The 16,485-nt window shown below is 42.3% G+C and overlaps 1 pseudogene; it reads left to right on the plus strand.

Annotated features, from left to right (window-relative positions):
* The first annotated feature begins 10,095 nt into the window (after positions 1-10,095).
* LOC128099724 (histone H2A.V-like) lies at positions 10,096-10,480 on the plus strand (annotated as a pseudogene).
* Positions 10,481-16,485: the final 6,005 nt, after the last annotated feature.

Raw genomic sequence — 16,485 nt, forward strand, 5'->3', positions numbered from 1 at the left:
CTCAAACAAAGGTCTCAGGGCCTTGCCTATCCAAGATTCACCCATCAGGGTTTCATATCCTGGTGGGCTGACACCTCAAAATTCAATTTCTACCTGCTGCTCCTTTTACATGGCCACCATCAGTTAGGGCATCCATCTTTGACCTACAGGCTTAGAATATCTGACAGACTTTTCTGTGAAGCAGGAATTTTGAAGGACTGTCTTGCCTTGTCTTGGCAAGGTTCAACAGTCACATTCTTTTATGTTCTCCTTGTCCACTATGGACAACATACTGTCAGCAGTTGAGGCAAGGGCAGTTTCTTGCCCTGTGACTAACTTTTCCGCAATGAAAGCAAACTCCATATGGAGGTTCTTTGATGTGCATCATCCTTTTTTGAAATAAATTGGTGCTGCCAGGAGCAGACATGTCTCACTGTCTTAAAAAGCCTTATGTTATTCAAACATTTTAAATGCCATATTCTGTAAGTCACTAAAGTGTTTGAAGACCATCTGTCTATCTAAAATATATCTGTTTGACTTTGAAAGCATACCTAACATGGCCACAAATTTGATTGTTAAATGACTAACTACTAACCTATAGTTCTTGGTTATCCTAAATAGTTTGTAATAATAACTTTCAAGGACTAGAAATATATATTACATTGTTAAATGAGCTGCATATGTATAGTGCCTTAAACAAGAGTAGAAACATATATATAGTATAACAAAATAACTTTTAATTTGTATCATATACAAAAATGCCTTAAACAAGAGTAGAAACATATATCCAATATAATAAAAATAACCTTAAATTTGTATCAATATACAAAAAACCCATACCAATGTATGATATTTGAGACTAGTAGTTGCTTTCTTAGTTTAAAAGTAAATTCAATAATCTACCCTTTTATATCATTCATATAATCCCATCCTTTTTTTTCTCAGAACAAGATTCCAGAATCTAATATCCATTGCTTAGTTTCCTCCCTAACCATGACCAATAACAACTTATAACTAATCTCCCTAAAGAATGACAAATATCCATAATCTATCGAAGGACCAAAAACCACCCACCCCACCTCTTAGGAATGTGGCCGTCGTGTTCTTAAAATTACTTCCTGTTGTCTGGGGGCAACAGCATCTTTAAGGGACCCTGAAAAATTGAGATAATGATCAAGTCCTGGGAGAGCTAGCTGTTGTCCAGTCTTGGTGTGATGGGAAAGTGCAGGGCTTATCTGAAGTCATGGCTAGAGTAGTCTATGAGACTGGACCATCTGAGCTAACTGCCTTGAAATTGTCCTGAGCGGTTTGTAGTTCAAAGCTGATCTTTAGATGGTGTTTGTCAGCTTGGTGGTATTACCACAATCCAGGTAGAATCATCATTGTGGGGTCCCATTATTCTTTTGGAGACTTCAAATGTTGTTATTAGGAATGGTCACAGTTCACTGCATAAAACTTAAACATTTTTAATGTCTTATGCAGCAAATCTCAGAGAGGTTAAAGGACCACAATCTACACAAGCTTAATTTCTAGTTACCTGCTTCAGATTCAAACCCAAAATCATGTACAGGAAGCTAGATGAAGCCTGTTTCTAAAATTAGTACTTTATATGACCATTAATATTACAACATAAAGTTTAAATATACATATATTAATCTTACAAATTTTGAGATAATATTTATACCTTAAGAAAAGTTTTAAAGCATCAAAATAAAATCAAAGGATTATGAGATTAGTGGTGATAGAATAGTCCCTAATTTGTTTTTCTTCTGTCCCATACCAGATGGCTCTTCTGACATAAGACAGAGATTCTGGATTTTCCTTTAACAAGCATGCTTGGGTTTAGAGAAGGAGAGAGCCACGTTCCAACTCCAAAGTCAGCTTTAATTTGTAGTTGAACTTGGACTACAAAAAGACCATTTGCATTATAGGTCTGTAGAGAACAACAGAAGCAAACATTTGGAAAGATTTATGAGATTTTATCCTGTTGGAAATGTGATACACCAATAGGCCAATTTACTCTTTTTCTTGGGACATTTTCTCTGGATGATTCATCCTTCTTCTTCAGATGTCTTATTTGTCCAGTGGTCTTCAGATTCCTTAGTTGGATGCCTTCATTCTCCTGGAAAGACAAAAACAAAACTCTGCCCCAACCCTAACTTAGGGGAAGTTCTCTTTTGGGCAGTTTGTATTTGATCAAATGAAAGGCTTTTGCTAGTCTTATAAGTTAGTTTAGATTGAATGGCCATGCTCTTTGATGAACCTCTCACATCTCCTAATCAAGAGATCTCTCTGGTTTGAATCTAGTCTTTATCATTCTTGATGGTATCCATATCTCTTCTTCTGTGGAAACAAAAGCAAAACCTCTTCCCCAACATAACACATATGCTAGTTTCTATTCTGAGGTCAACACATCCTTAAAGTATACAGGCTGATTTAATTCAGCAGTTTTTTTCTACTATCCAATGTCTCTCCACAACTATCATTCCTTTATCATTAGCATTTAAAATATTTAAAGTTAACAAAGCACTATCTATGATCCACATGCTCTGTGTTATGGTATTTTCCATTCTTATGTTTTTAGTATCACTTTATTCTCTCTTTAAATATTTTAGTATTTTTAAACTAGTTATATTTTTTATGAACATCCATTATCCTGCAGAAATAGGTGCCTCAAGTGTAGTTATAACATCCCACTCTTGCAGCTGAGGAGACTAAGGCCAGTACTTTGCTACTGAGCAGTGAACTTGACAGGGGTCTAGCCTGGCTCTAAGGACCCACACTTCACCAATCACTGAACTACTCAGGAATGTGACCTTTTTTTTTTTTTTTTTTTTTTTTCAGAAAGAGCCCAGGATGGGAGGAAAGGAGAGCTGAATATTAAAATTCACATGGCTGTTGCTGGTTGTGAGGCCAAATGAGAGTCAGTTCCCTCCCCACACACCTCCGTTTGTTTATTTGTCATACAAATCAATTGGGTCACAGCAGGCACTCTTTGAATATAGGCATTCTCTTTCTCTCCTCTTGTCAAAGTTTGAGGAGCCCAAAAATGTGTACAAGTTGAAGAACTCCTTTTTTGTTTTGCTTTTCAAGACAGGGTTTCTCTGTGTAACAGCTCTGGCTGTCCTAGAACTTGCTTTGTAGATCAGGCTGGCCTGGAACTCACAGAGATACACCTGCCTCTGCTCTGAGGACTGAGATTAAAGGTGTGCCACCACCACCCAGCTGGAGGACTCCCTTTAAGAAAGAAATTCAGTGCCACAAATAGAAATGTTCTCTATGAGCACTGGGTAGGGTTGCTCAGTGGTCGTCGAGACCTTTGACTGATGTGACTTGAATCTCCTAAAAACTGATGAGAACAACAGGAAGTAAGTATATTCACAGCATGAGAAAGGGCCAAGCTTTCAGGTCCAATGGCTGTGTCTGGGGCATCCCGGGACCCTCCTGATGTCTTCTCTCAGTGCTTGTTTGGTTCTTCCCCTGCAGAAGTCCAGGGCTCTGTGCCTCAGTTACCTACTCTGATCTGTTAGCATCCATGCTCTCCCTCCTTGTTAGACAACATGGGTGAACTCAGAAGCTCTGTGTGTCCTGCATCTGAATGTTTGGCTAAACTCTGTGCTTTAGAAAACAGCCTGTGCTGGAGACAGGAAATGCTTACACGATCAGCCACAGGAGGTGTGACCCAGTGTCCCCCATCCTCTGACTATTCCCCTTAAGTTCATACCAGCATAGGCCTGTCTTCAATGCTTCCCCCTACAGGGGGCAATCATGGGATTCTTGGCACAGAGCAGCCTGGACTAGGAGGTGAGCTTTTAAGCAGTTTTCTGATATGTCCAGATGCCCAGTGTCTGGAAGCTTGGTGTTTGTGGACTATTGCCACCTTTCTGGTAAGACCCCTGTGGCAAGTTCCTTGCTGATGAAAGCGCCAGTCCGGCTTGACCCCTGCAAGCCAGTCTGGTGTGAAGGCAGAGGGTCACCTCTTTTTTTTTTTTTTTTTTTTTTTGCGTATTTCACCATACACACCTGAATTTGTATTAACTGCATCTATGCAAGTCTACTTTGTGGCCTACCATTCATTGAGCACATATGACAGGATCATCCCCAAGATATACTCTTGTATAAGACTTTTGGCTTGACATCGTAGGATAGGCATATTCCTGTTCCAATGTATGAAGAAGGGAGTGACATCTCAAAGTCGCTGTGAATTTCAACCCTGCCATGCATCTGGTACACAGCTGGCAAGGGAACCGACCTCTGACGCCATTGTTCCAAAGCCTAACCTGGTTCTGTCTCCAAGCAGAGTGGAGAGACAAGGCTAGGATTTAGAAAAAGGAAGCTCTTGGCTCTGGAACATGTTCTGCTGGTCTTCACTGTACATTTGCGGGTGAGTTGCTTTTAGATCCAGTCCAAGAAACTCAAACAACAGGGCACAAGCAGGTCTTATCTCCCAGAATCAAGGAGCCAATTGAAGGAGATAATTATTGGAATGGTACACTATAAATTGTTAATGTGTATATTATCTATATACATAACACACCCATCATTATTTTGGTGTCTACAGGTTATTTAATGATGAATATTCAATAAATGAATATAATGGGAATTCATATTGGGTCAAGATCCAGAACATTGGCAGATGCTATAAAACAAAGCAAATGGAAACCAATCAGTTGAACTCAGTATTCTCTTACTTCAGTTTTAACATCTTTGATAATGAGCCATTCAGGGAAACACACGTCCACCTACATATAGACTCATCACACCACACACACCAGGCACGATGAATGACTCTCAGATCTAAGCGTGAGCAGGGGACTGGGCAGAGCTTTCAATGAGACTCAAGACTTCCTCTCAAATTGTCACTGGCATCACACTAGCAGATTCATTTTTGAATTGATCGGTCTCGGGTGTATCTTGGAGCTGAAACACAGAGAGCGGCATCTCTTCCCTTCTCACCTTTCTAGTGTAACTTTCAGGTCCAAATATAGACGGAAGTGCTGCTGTCGCTGAGATGACACACTTTCGCAGAGGCTAAGATTAGACTGTTTCAGGAGAGGAACTCGCAAGGCTGTGGTCCAGCCTGGGAGCCCCTGCTCTGCTTTTCCAAACACTGAAATAAAATCGACTAAGACACCCAAGTTTACTCATTCCCTACTATGTGCTATAGGTGAGTCAGGGGGATAGATATCATGGAGACATCCCTGCTTAATGTATTTTCAACATTCGAAGATGGATGGCATCTATAGAGGAAATTTTACCAACCAGGCAGCTAGTGCCCCAGAATCTGGACTGGGAGAGTTATAACTCTACTGGGCTACAATGGAAGAATGTACTAGAACTGTAAGATTCAGAACAATCAAACCCAACACTGCAAAGCTTTATCTCGGAGCAAGGCTCCAACTCTAGCACAACTCACTTTTCTTCTGCATTCTAATCTTCTCTTAACTTTAGCTTTCTCTAATTCCCAGGTCACATGCCCTGGGCTTGCCATCTAGAGCTATGAAGTGACTCTCCTCTGCTCAGAAGCCAAGATGAGCATGTGCTGCCCTTTCTGAATCTGAATTCCAAACTTAGGGCTTCTTACAAAGTTTGATTGACACATCCAGCTCTAGCTGACATGCCAAGATCATACTGTACAAGCCAAGATCACCACTAGGGGAACATTCTCTGTAACCATACGTGCCAGACAAAGTCAGACTGTGTCCAGAAAGGACTGTTCAGAAGTGAGTTTGTCCTCCCCACATTAACAATATGATTTTTATTGTCAGTAATGCTTAAAGGCTATATAATAAATAAAGTTTAACAGCAGACTGTTAAACAATAAAACAATGTCATTTTATTTTAATGACATAGCAAGCTTCTTAGGGATAGGTAGGTTCATTCAGACATTTAAGTATTCTGAGTAGCCTTGTAAGACAGACACTGTCTGTACAATGGTACAAGATGACTGCTATAGATTTAAACAAGATGACTGCTGTTGATTTAGAAAAGCCTTCCTCATTTACTTGTTATCACAGGCAAAGAGGTATGTGGTGCAAGAGCAGATCTTGATTATTCCTTGGATGTTTCATATACAAGAAACCCTCCCAATAAACCTACCCTGGGATTCTTTTGATCAACTCTAGGTCACAAGGATAAGACCAGCTTCAAAGGATTCTACAACAAAAAGTGTCTGGCTTGGGATCAGGCTTAAGAAATAAGGGGGCTAAGAATTGGTGACTGAAAAGTCAATCAAAAATCAGAAGCAACAATTAGCTACCAAAGAATAGCCACCTAGATTTTAGGAAGAGTTTTTGGGGGGAGGAAATGCTTGTTATTGTCACTAAGTCACACTGTGTGGTCTTTGGCCACTTGTGTCCGTATGACTGAGAAACTGAACTTCACATTTCTATTTAAATTTAATTAGTTTAATTTAATTTAAATATAAATAGGCATATGAGGATTTGACTGCCATTGGGCAGTGTGAAGCTAGGTAATATCTTCTCAGCAATGTCTTCCTGGAGGTCAGAGACAGAACAGAGGACGAGAAGAGAACAGAAGGCCTGTGAGCACAGGGCCTTCATGGGGAGCAAGGAACTTGAAATAGATCCACAGGGGAGTGGACTTACCCTAAGTCAGGGAACTGGGCTAGTGACATACTGTTTAACCCTCACTTGGGAGATTGAGGCAAGAGGATCTTAACTTCAAGACCAGCATGTACTACATAGCAAGAGAGACCCCATCTGAAACGTTAAGCTACAATAAAATTTAAAAACAGGAAAGGAAAGGAAATCAAAGGGGGGGAAATGTAGGCATTCTTATTTAAGGGGGAGCTGTTTAGCTCAGGCTTGCAGAAGTAGGGTTTTTGTGGAAGAATGAGCAAAAAGTGAAAAGTGGGTATAAGTCGGGAAGTGGGTTTTTTTAACGTCACCTTAGACAACTGGCGACTTGAAGAGTTGAAAAAGGAGTGAACTATGAAAGGATACTCAAGAAAAGGATTAACCCGTAATGGAGGGTGAGGTAGGTAGAAGGCAAGGACCTTAGCTTCAATAAGATTATTCATGGTGTGGCACTCATGAAACAAAGATCCGTGTGGTTCCTTGGGCAGAGGAACAAGGCTCCTCGTCAGTAGGCATGGTCCAGAGACTTCTGATGCCCTGGGTGTTCCCCTCTAAATCCCCAAATGAAGGTCTTCAGCCTGTCAAACACTCAGTCCTGGGTGCTAGCTCACAGTCCAGACTTCCTAAGTTAGCAGACTGTCCTGCATGAACTAGCTGGGAATGTATAGGAAAAGGGAGTGGCACAGGGTGAAATATCCTAGGTATGGAATTAGAAAATGATTAGAGACAGCTGCGATAAAATTTTATTTCTAATTTTGAGAATCGTGATGCCCGAAATAAAAATAGCAACATGAGGGGCTAGAAAGATGGCTCAGCAGTTTAAGAGCACTGGCTTCTGTTCCAGAGGACCCGGGTTCAATTCCCAGGACCCACATGGCAGCTCACAACTGTCTGTAACTCCATTTCCAGGGGATCCGGCTTCCTCACACAGACATCCATGCAGGCAAAACACCAATGCACAGAAAATAAAAATAAACAAATCATTAAAAAAAATAGCAGCATGAAGTGGTTATGGGGCAACATAATGACTTTAGTCAAAGACTTGGAGTTAAGTGCTAACTCCATCCATGGCTCTGGTACTCATTCTGTTACAAGGTTCTCCCCACACACATTGAGTATGCTTAATCATGTAACTTGCTTAACCAATGAGACGTTAATACTATGCAGATAGAGGCTTGATAATGAGGCTTGGCCTCTTGGAGTCAGGTGGTGTGCTGGGAGGCAACTCAGCTAGACTGATGGCTGGCTGGTGGCAAAAAGGCAGAGCAGGAGGGGCCACTGGATGGTATCAGTTAAGCTTGGTCAATTCAAGAGTTGACGAGGAGTAAGGAATCATCGTTGCTTTAAGCTAACATGCTTTGGACACTTTGCTGGCAGTGACAGGTAATAGAAACACAATCTACAGTGGTCCTCAGTGACAGGTTCCTAAAATTCAGAGATCTGGGCTTTACACTTAACTGTAACATCAGCATATGCCACGGGTTGCTATGACTTGAGTGTGTTCCCCAAAGGTTTATGTCTTGGAAGCTTGGCCCCTAGACTGGTGTCACCATGGTGGAAACCTTAAGCAGTAGGGCCTAGAGGAAGGTAATTAGGTCATGGGGCTCTCCCTAGATTAATGGGTGGATGTTGGGGCTGGAGAAAGATGGATTAGTAGTCAAGACGAGGAAGGACAAAGACCTCTCGCTTCCAACACATGAACAGAGAGGCGGAAGGTTTAAATGTGAGAGTGCCATGAACAGAAATAATTAAAAAAATATTCTTAACTGAATTCAGTGTCTTCTTCTTTTCTGGGTCTTTCTAAATTTCTCTCCTTGACAGAAGCAATTAGCTATGTCTCGTGGAAAGAGTCGTAATGTGACAAGGCTGAAGCCCCAGTAATTAGGAGGCTCCTCATTATCACTCATCTTTTGAACGGTACAAACTGGGAAGCGATTGTCAGTTGCAAATTGGTCAAGCCACCAATTGTCCCAGCATTCCTGAAGCCTGTCCTTGGGGTCAGGAAGAGAGGAGAACAAAGCTGCAGAGTTGTGGGGGTCCCTCTCTTGAATACACTGAAGATCAACCTTGGGAAATACATAGATGTATTGAAAGGACTTGGCACTATGGAGAGAATAGGAATTCCTACCTCCATTCATCTGGGGAAGAGTCTAGTGTTGGGTTAAAAAATAAGGACTTGGTTCAGGATGGTGTGGTACATTTATAATCCCAGCACTGGACTACATAGCAAGAACAAGGCCAGTCTAGGCTACACTGTGTGATCCTGGAAAAAGAGAGGAAGAAGGAAAGAGAGGTTAGACCGAACATTGGAGAGGAAAAGAGACTTTCTGCTGCTGCTGATCTCATGTTCTTGTAGACACAAGTAGAGATGTACTCCAGGGGTCCTAAAATGGAGGATGTTAGCAGTTCCCTGAAACACTCAACTAAGTCAGGATTGATTAAATACTCATCCTGTAATGAGCCAGATCTATGACCTCTGAGAGCATTCAACTTTATCATCTGTTTCTAGATTTCTCTGCTTATAATGCATTCCATTAGCCTGAGGTCTTGAGAGTCTTGTTAAACGCTATGACCTTGCCTGCATTCAGTTTGAGTTAACTGGGTCGTCTGACTATACTTAAAGTGAGTGATTTTAAGAGAAGGAGTAATGAGCTGACATCTGTCCCTGATGGTTCTTGGGGTCACATGTCAGATAGACCATACATTTTTATTGTATAGTCTTCCTCCAATATCTCGCAGAACTACAGCACAGGATGAGCATGTGATTGATCAGAAAAGCAGATGTGGTTGGCATATGATTGATCAGAAAAGCAGATGTGGTTGGCACCCCACTAGTGTCTTTAGGGCTTACCGTGTCACTGGGTAACCGTGGCAGGCATATCAGAAAACGAAGTTGAGGAAATAGCTCAAAATGTAAGCCAAATTAACAAGAGATAGCCTATAGAAGAAGTAAGAGTAGTTCAATCCTGGGGGGAGCAAGACCTAATCTGTACAAAACAAAGAGATAGAAGGAGAAGGAATAAAGAACAAACACACACACACACACACACACACACACACACACACACACACACAAAAAAAAAAAAAAAAAAAAATCTCCAAATTAAAGGACACAGCTACTCAGAACGAAGGAAGCGTAAGTACAGAGGTTAAAGTAAGACCTGTATCAGAGTTAGTGTAGTGGGGTGCCGCCATAGTTTCTCCTTAGGACCAAGATACTTATTTCCTTTTTATCAAAGCCAGGTTGATAGCTGATTGACCCAAAGGTGATACTCTACCCAAGGTCAGGCTCTTTTGTAGAGACTGAGAATCAACTGCTGTCCAGTCTAGAATCAGGGTGTGAAGGCCCTGCCTACCTCCTGTGAGTGCTTTTCCCATCTCAGATTTACCATGCAATTGGCTGATGTTTCTGTTATAGCTATAACTCAACCTAGTCCTGATTTCTTTTTTTTTTAACCTATTGCAAGTGTTAATGTTAAGAATTGTACCTTTGGGTGGGTGTCACATGGCCAAGCCCATGACTGAAGGCAAAACTGGACAGGACGGTGGGAAGGCCAAAGGCTATGGTGGTGTCTCACTGACAGAGAGCCGGGCTACAGTTTTCCTATGGGCCGCATCCATAGACACTTGAAGACTCAACCACAAACCGTGGACAGGTGGGTACCACTGCTGCTGTGTACAGGGCCACAATTACCGAGTGCCTCCCAGCTGAGGTGCTGGAGTTGGCAGTTAATGCTTCCAAAGATCTCAAAGTAAAGCACATCACTCCACATCACTAGTAGCTTGTAATCCAAGATGGTGAAGAGTTGGACTCACTTATCAAGGCTACCATAGCCAGGGGCAGTGAGATCCTGTACATCCACAAATCAAGAAGGGGCAGCAGAAAACTGTTTAGGAAGTGATTTAACCAACCTGCTCTCCCTCACTGTCTGTACCTGGGACAAAGGATACCAGTGGGGATGTGTGGAATTTTCAAGAATAGTTCAATGGAAAAGCACAGACAATTGCTGTAGACAAGCTGAAAGGAACATGTGTATGTTTTTAGACTCTTGAAGTTTGAGAAGTCCCTTTCCCTGTGGTCATGGTCACATGGTGATTGGCCAGGTTCCTCCCTTGTGTTTTATACAAAAATAGAATTGATGAAACATTTGTTACAATTAAAAAAAAAAAGTCGGCCCTTTGAAAGGAAATGGAGGAAGAAGGGAAGAGAAGAGGAAGGTGGTAGCAGAAAAAGGAGTGGCACGGGGTCGGGGGACAAGATGAAGATGGGAAATAGGGAGAAACTGGAGGGGTTATGAGGTGAATACTACCTAAATACATTGTGTTCATGTATGAGATTACCAAGGAATAAATAACAATAAGTAAGAACTGTTTTCCACCAAACTTCTTGTACAATTGTCTGTGTCTGTCTCAGAATCATAGTCCAGACCATACTGAGGTGGAGTGTGGTGGATTTTATCATCAAGCAACAAGAAAAGGCTCCTAAAAGCTTTGATAAAGGGAAAACAAAAGAACAGGAAAGAAAATAACATTAGATTTCTCAACAGTAACTTTAGAATCTAGAAAAATACATTGTAAATAATGAGGAGAAAGTATTTTCTTCATAGAAATATGTAGCTTCCATCTGAAGTCTGAGTCTGGAATGTTCCTAAGGCCCCTGTGTTATTTCTGGGACACAGCAGAGGATTTAGAGGTAGCACTTCATGGGGAATCTTTAGACCATTGGGACCATGCATGTGAATCTTTACAGAGTAGCATCTAATGGAGCATTTTTAGGCCATTGGGATCGTGTATATGAATAGCATAACAAAACCCCCAACTTTTCTTCTCTTTTTCACTTGTTTCTTGGTCCTCAAATGAGTGGCTTTGCTCCACCACATGCTGCCTGAGGTGATGTTTGCCTCGCCACAGGCCCAGAAGTAATGGGACCAGGTAATCATGGACTAAACTCTCCAAAGCAGAGAGTTTCTCTTTATAACTTCATTATCCCAGGGTTTTATTACAGTGGTGGGAAGCTGACTGACACACTACCTCAATAAATGGAAAGATGGACCAAACACATTTTCTCGTAGGCTAGTACTCATTGAGTCCATGCCTCCCCTAGTCTATCTTTACAAGAAACTGGAAGTGAAGCAAGGAATAATGGTAGTGGCCAGAGATTGTCCCAAACAGGGGTCATCAGGCTGAAAGAGAAGACTAAGAGAGCAGGGGATATGGGATGTTGGGAGATAGAAAGTGTTATCTCAAAACTGGCAGAGCGACAAGCCTAAGAATGCAGCTCAGACCACCCGGGGAACAATTAGCCTAGATGGCATCAGAAGGATGGATGGGCTAAACATCGAGGGCTCTGGAAACAAAGAAAATCAGTATTACTTATAATGTGATAGTAATATATAAATTGTCTAGTAACTTCGCAGAGCTGTGTATTTATAAACAGGAGGAGGCATGATTCTGTTGAGCAGAGCCATGTTGTCATCCCTATAGTAATGCCAACATGGACTCAGTGAAGTCGAATCTATGCTGGGATGCTGAGAAGAATGAAAAAGGTGGGAATATGATGGTGAGATGAAGCTGTATGCAGTTGGCAGTGGAGTCAGGGGACACCTCTGAAACAACTGAGCCAAGGCTCATCCACCTGCATAAGATACGATACCTAGAGGAGGGAAATGGAGAGTTAAAGGCAGGCTACTTCGGAGGGGTAGATGAAGAATGAGGTGATCTTGAGAACCCTTCGTGGACCGCCTGATTAGACTTGGGAAGTCATGTACCTGTATCTCCTTAACAAGTCATTAAATTTTTTATCTAGTAAAAGTTAGAAGTGATAAACATGTCTGATTGGTAGTGAAGGTGACAAGTGGGAGGAGGGAAGATGCTGGGCTGGTTGACTAGTCAGGAGAGCAAGCAGCATTGCTCCACAGAACATACAGCTTGCCTTGGGACAGAGGAGTCCTAGACATCATCGAATTTCCTAAAGCCATCATGATCCTTTCTCTTTAGATTTGTTTTGTTTTGTTGAGGCAGGGTCTCATATGGCCCCGGCTGGTGGTCAGGCTGGTGGTCAGGCTGGTGGGATACTGACAGTAAGACTGAAGATCTTGAATTTCTGATCCCCCTGCTTTCATCTCCCAAGAGTTAGGACTACAGGTATGCTCCTCTATGGCTGCTTTTGTCTTTTGTTGGCTTGCTTGTTTGTGTGTGCAGTGCTGAGGATGGAGCACAAGGCCTTGTGTGTCTAGGCAAGCACTCTAGAAACTGAGCTGCATCCTCGGCTTCATCACAACACTTTCGTACTTAGTTCCTGCTGGCAGGTTTGAAGAAGGATGGCCAATCGTCTGCTCTACCCTAATGGCCTGTGCCGTGGAAGATACTGCTAATTCAGCACAGCCACGCTTCCTACAATTCATATTGTCCATCAAGGACACAAAGGCAAGGAATGACAGCATATTAAAATTCTCCAAGGAAGTCTCTGAGGGTCAGATAACTAGACAGTGACTTCCTCCAGTTCCAAGAGCCCTCATGGGTTTGGCCTCTCTTTATGCAACTTGCCTTGCTTAGTTTGAAGGCCCATGTTCCCCATGTTGTTTGAGTCCTTTGAGAAGCAAATGCTCAGATATGAGTTAATGAGTATATGTTCATTAGGAGAAATGCTGTGAGGAGAAATGGAGAGGTTTAGAGAGCCATCAGACCTCACTACAAGCTCATCGCCAGTGAGCAGAGACAAGGTCTGAGTGAAGTCCAGATAAAAGATAAGCAAGGCCACTTTGGAGTCCTGTGCTCCCCAGGAGCAAGCCTGCCTCAGTTGTGACCATGCTCACTGGGAAGCCTGGCTTTGTCCCAAGCACAGTGGCACATTGCAGAACCCTGCAACTGGGGATCTTTGACAATCATGCTCCCTGCTATTGGAGGTCTATGGCTCTGTTTTCCAGGACAGACACATTCCACCCAGGGAGATGGAAAGAGTTGAAGAAGGTTTCAGACTGGCCTATGGTGGGGAAGGTATGACCATAGTGTTACAGAAGACCCAGAGAGTGCCTAGGTCCAGACCTCAGGGAGCAGCAGACAGGCTGGTGCAGTTGGTCATCTGCTCCTAACAGTCTCATGTGGCCTTTGGGCAAATATAGATCAGGAGGAGAGGGTGAAGATACTGTTAACCTGAACTGAGCAGTGAGATTAATGGAAAGAATCAGAATCAAGGCGTCAGGGTACAAAACTCAGTGTAGGGGGAGGATACATCTTCAAATCCCAGCTCTAGGAAGGTCGGAAGGTGGAGACAGGAGGATTCTTGGGGCTCGATGGCCAGCCATTCTAGAGTACACAGTGAACTTCAGACCAGTGAGAGACTGTTGCAAACACAAGGTGGAGATCAGAGAGATGGCTCAATGGTTAAATGCACTGGCTGCTTTTTCAGAGGACTCCTGGTTCAATGCCTAGTGCTTACATGGAGGCTCAAAACCATCTTCAACTCCAGTCCCAGAGGATCTGATGCCCTCTTCTGGCTTTCGTAAGTACTAGGAATACACATGATGTACAGACATGCATGCAGGCAATATACCCATATACATAAACAAACAATTTACAATTTTTTAATTAAAAAGACCCTCAACAACAAGGTGGACAGCTCCTGAAGAACAGTGCTCAATGCTGCCCTCTGGCCTCCATATACATGTTCACATTCGTGCAATTGCACACATATGAACATGCACACACACAAGACTCTAGTGCTATTGAGAAGGATGTGGCCAAGAGACCTAATTCACACACAGCCCTTGAGGTGTTAGAATGATGATGCAATATAATTTTTTTTTTCTTCCATGGCTCAGATGAACCTGTGTTAATCAGTGATTTAATTATGTTAAGAGCTACGATTAGCTGCTGAATTGACAAAAACCATTAACCCACTAATTATTTGTTCTCATGCAGTGAACACCAAGAAAACTATATGTGTGTGTATGTGTGTGTGTGTGTGTGTGTGTGTGTGTGTATGAATATAATTCTTGACCTTTAGGTGATTATGGGAGAGTTTTATTGTTTTATTTAGCCTTACCAAACTCAGTTGATGTATGTGACATAACCCCTTCCTTATCCTCCAGATAAACCATCTCATTCACTTAAGGCATTTGTACAAAATGGTCATTAAAGATCAGTCACTTCACCTAGTATCCTTTGAGAGAAACAGACATGCTTCCTATGTTGGAGAGTACAGTTGCAGGCTCTAGTTAATATTTTCCCACAAACCAGGGTGTAAATTCATTTGTGACACCACGACTAGAGTCTCCTCCCTGCCCCCACTGCATAATTACTTAGATTAATCAAAGTCATTTGTTGTGTTACTTTGTAAGGGAGATGTGAGCAACCATGTATTCTCCCCACATAGGGCACCCGTGACAAGCCAAAGAAAGGGTAGCCAAGTCCGGCTTGGCGAACCAATGAGTTTAGTGGGCTTTCTTATAGGAGTGTGGGTGACATTAAAACAGCTGCATCACTGAGAGTCCCACCCCAGCATGGTGGCCACATAGTGGAAACCACATTACTGGAGTCCCATCTTTAGTTAACCTTCTACTGCCTGCATGTTCTCATACCTCTGGAGAGCATGGGAGCCGGAAGAAGTGGGTGGAATGACTCTATCCCGACTCCTTCTTCTAGAGAGTGTTATTAACCTCATTGCCATCACCATAGACCTACCTCGTATTGTGCCGTTCTGTTAATTGCATTGTCATGACTGCTGGGTCAAGTTATGTTCTAGATAACTCTGGCCATGTAATAGCTAAGGAAAAACAACATTGATTCCAACTGGGGTAAGCATCAGCCTTAAGAATACATCTGTTAAAGTTGACTCCTGTTAAAGGTTAGTGCCATCAAGAGGACTGTCAAAACACAGGAGAGTGAATGGCAACTCCACCTGAAATACTTACAAAATACTGAAGACTTTCTGTCCTCTCACTTAATACATTGTAAGCTGTATGCTTCCCTACTTCCATATCTGGATAGCTGAGTCACTGATAGCACAAAGATGATTTAAAGTCGCTTTCTAACGCTATGCCATAGTAAGAATTTGTTACCAGCTGAACTGATAAGGAAACTCTCCCAGAGAAGTTATCTGAGGATGCACCATGAGTCATGGGGCCGTATCAGAACATGGACACTTGCCTTCATCTGTGCTTTTGTGTCTGATCATCATTGCAGCTGGTCCAGTTTCATGTTGCCAGGAGTGGGCTCCACCAAATCCCAGCTCTGGTGATCCAAAAACTTGGCAGAAGGGCCATCCTTGTCATCAGCTTTCTAAATCAAAGTACAAATGACTCTGCAATTGATTATTAAATGGTACCATATATTGATTCTTTTTAGAACAAGACTACCTTTTGAATATAAAAACAAGGAAAGGATTTAATGTCTCCCTGGTGAGCAGGGTGGCACACACCTGTAATCCCAGTCACATGAGAAGATGAGACAGAAAGACCTTGGATTCAATGCTAGTCTGTGCTACATAGTAAGACTCTGTCTCAAAGAGAAAGAATAAGAATAAGAATAAGAATAAGAATAAGAATAAGAATAAGAATAAGAATAAGAATAAGAATAAGAATAAGAATAAGAATAAGAGGAGGAGGAGGAGGAGGAGGAGGAGGAGGAGGAGGAGGAGGAGGAGGAGGAAAAAACCCTAACAAATAACAACAACAACCAAAACCCTGGACATCAGTCAGATGGTTCATTGGATTAAAACACTTGCTGTAAAGCTAAGTTTGATGCTCAGAATCTACACTAAAAGCCAGATGTGGTAGCACACATCTGTAATCCCAACATTTCTATGATACAACTTGGAGGTGGGACAGGAGAATCTTCTGAAGGCTCACGGGCTAGCTAGCCTGGAGCATTGATAGGCAGAAACAAGAGAGGCCCTGTCTCAACAAGG

This window comes from Peromyscus californicus, unplaced genomic scaffold (genome assembly GCF_007827085.1).
Source record: "Peromyscus californicus insignis strain IS unplaced genomic scaffold, ASM782708v3 Scaffold_6__1_contigs__length_162567912, whole genome shotgun sequence".
NCBI lineage: Eukaryota > Metazoa > Chordata > Mammalia > Rodentia > Cricetidae > Peromyscus > Peromyscus californicus.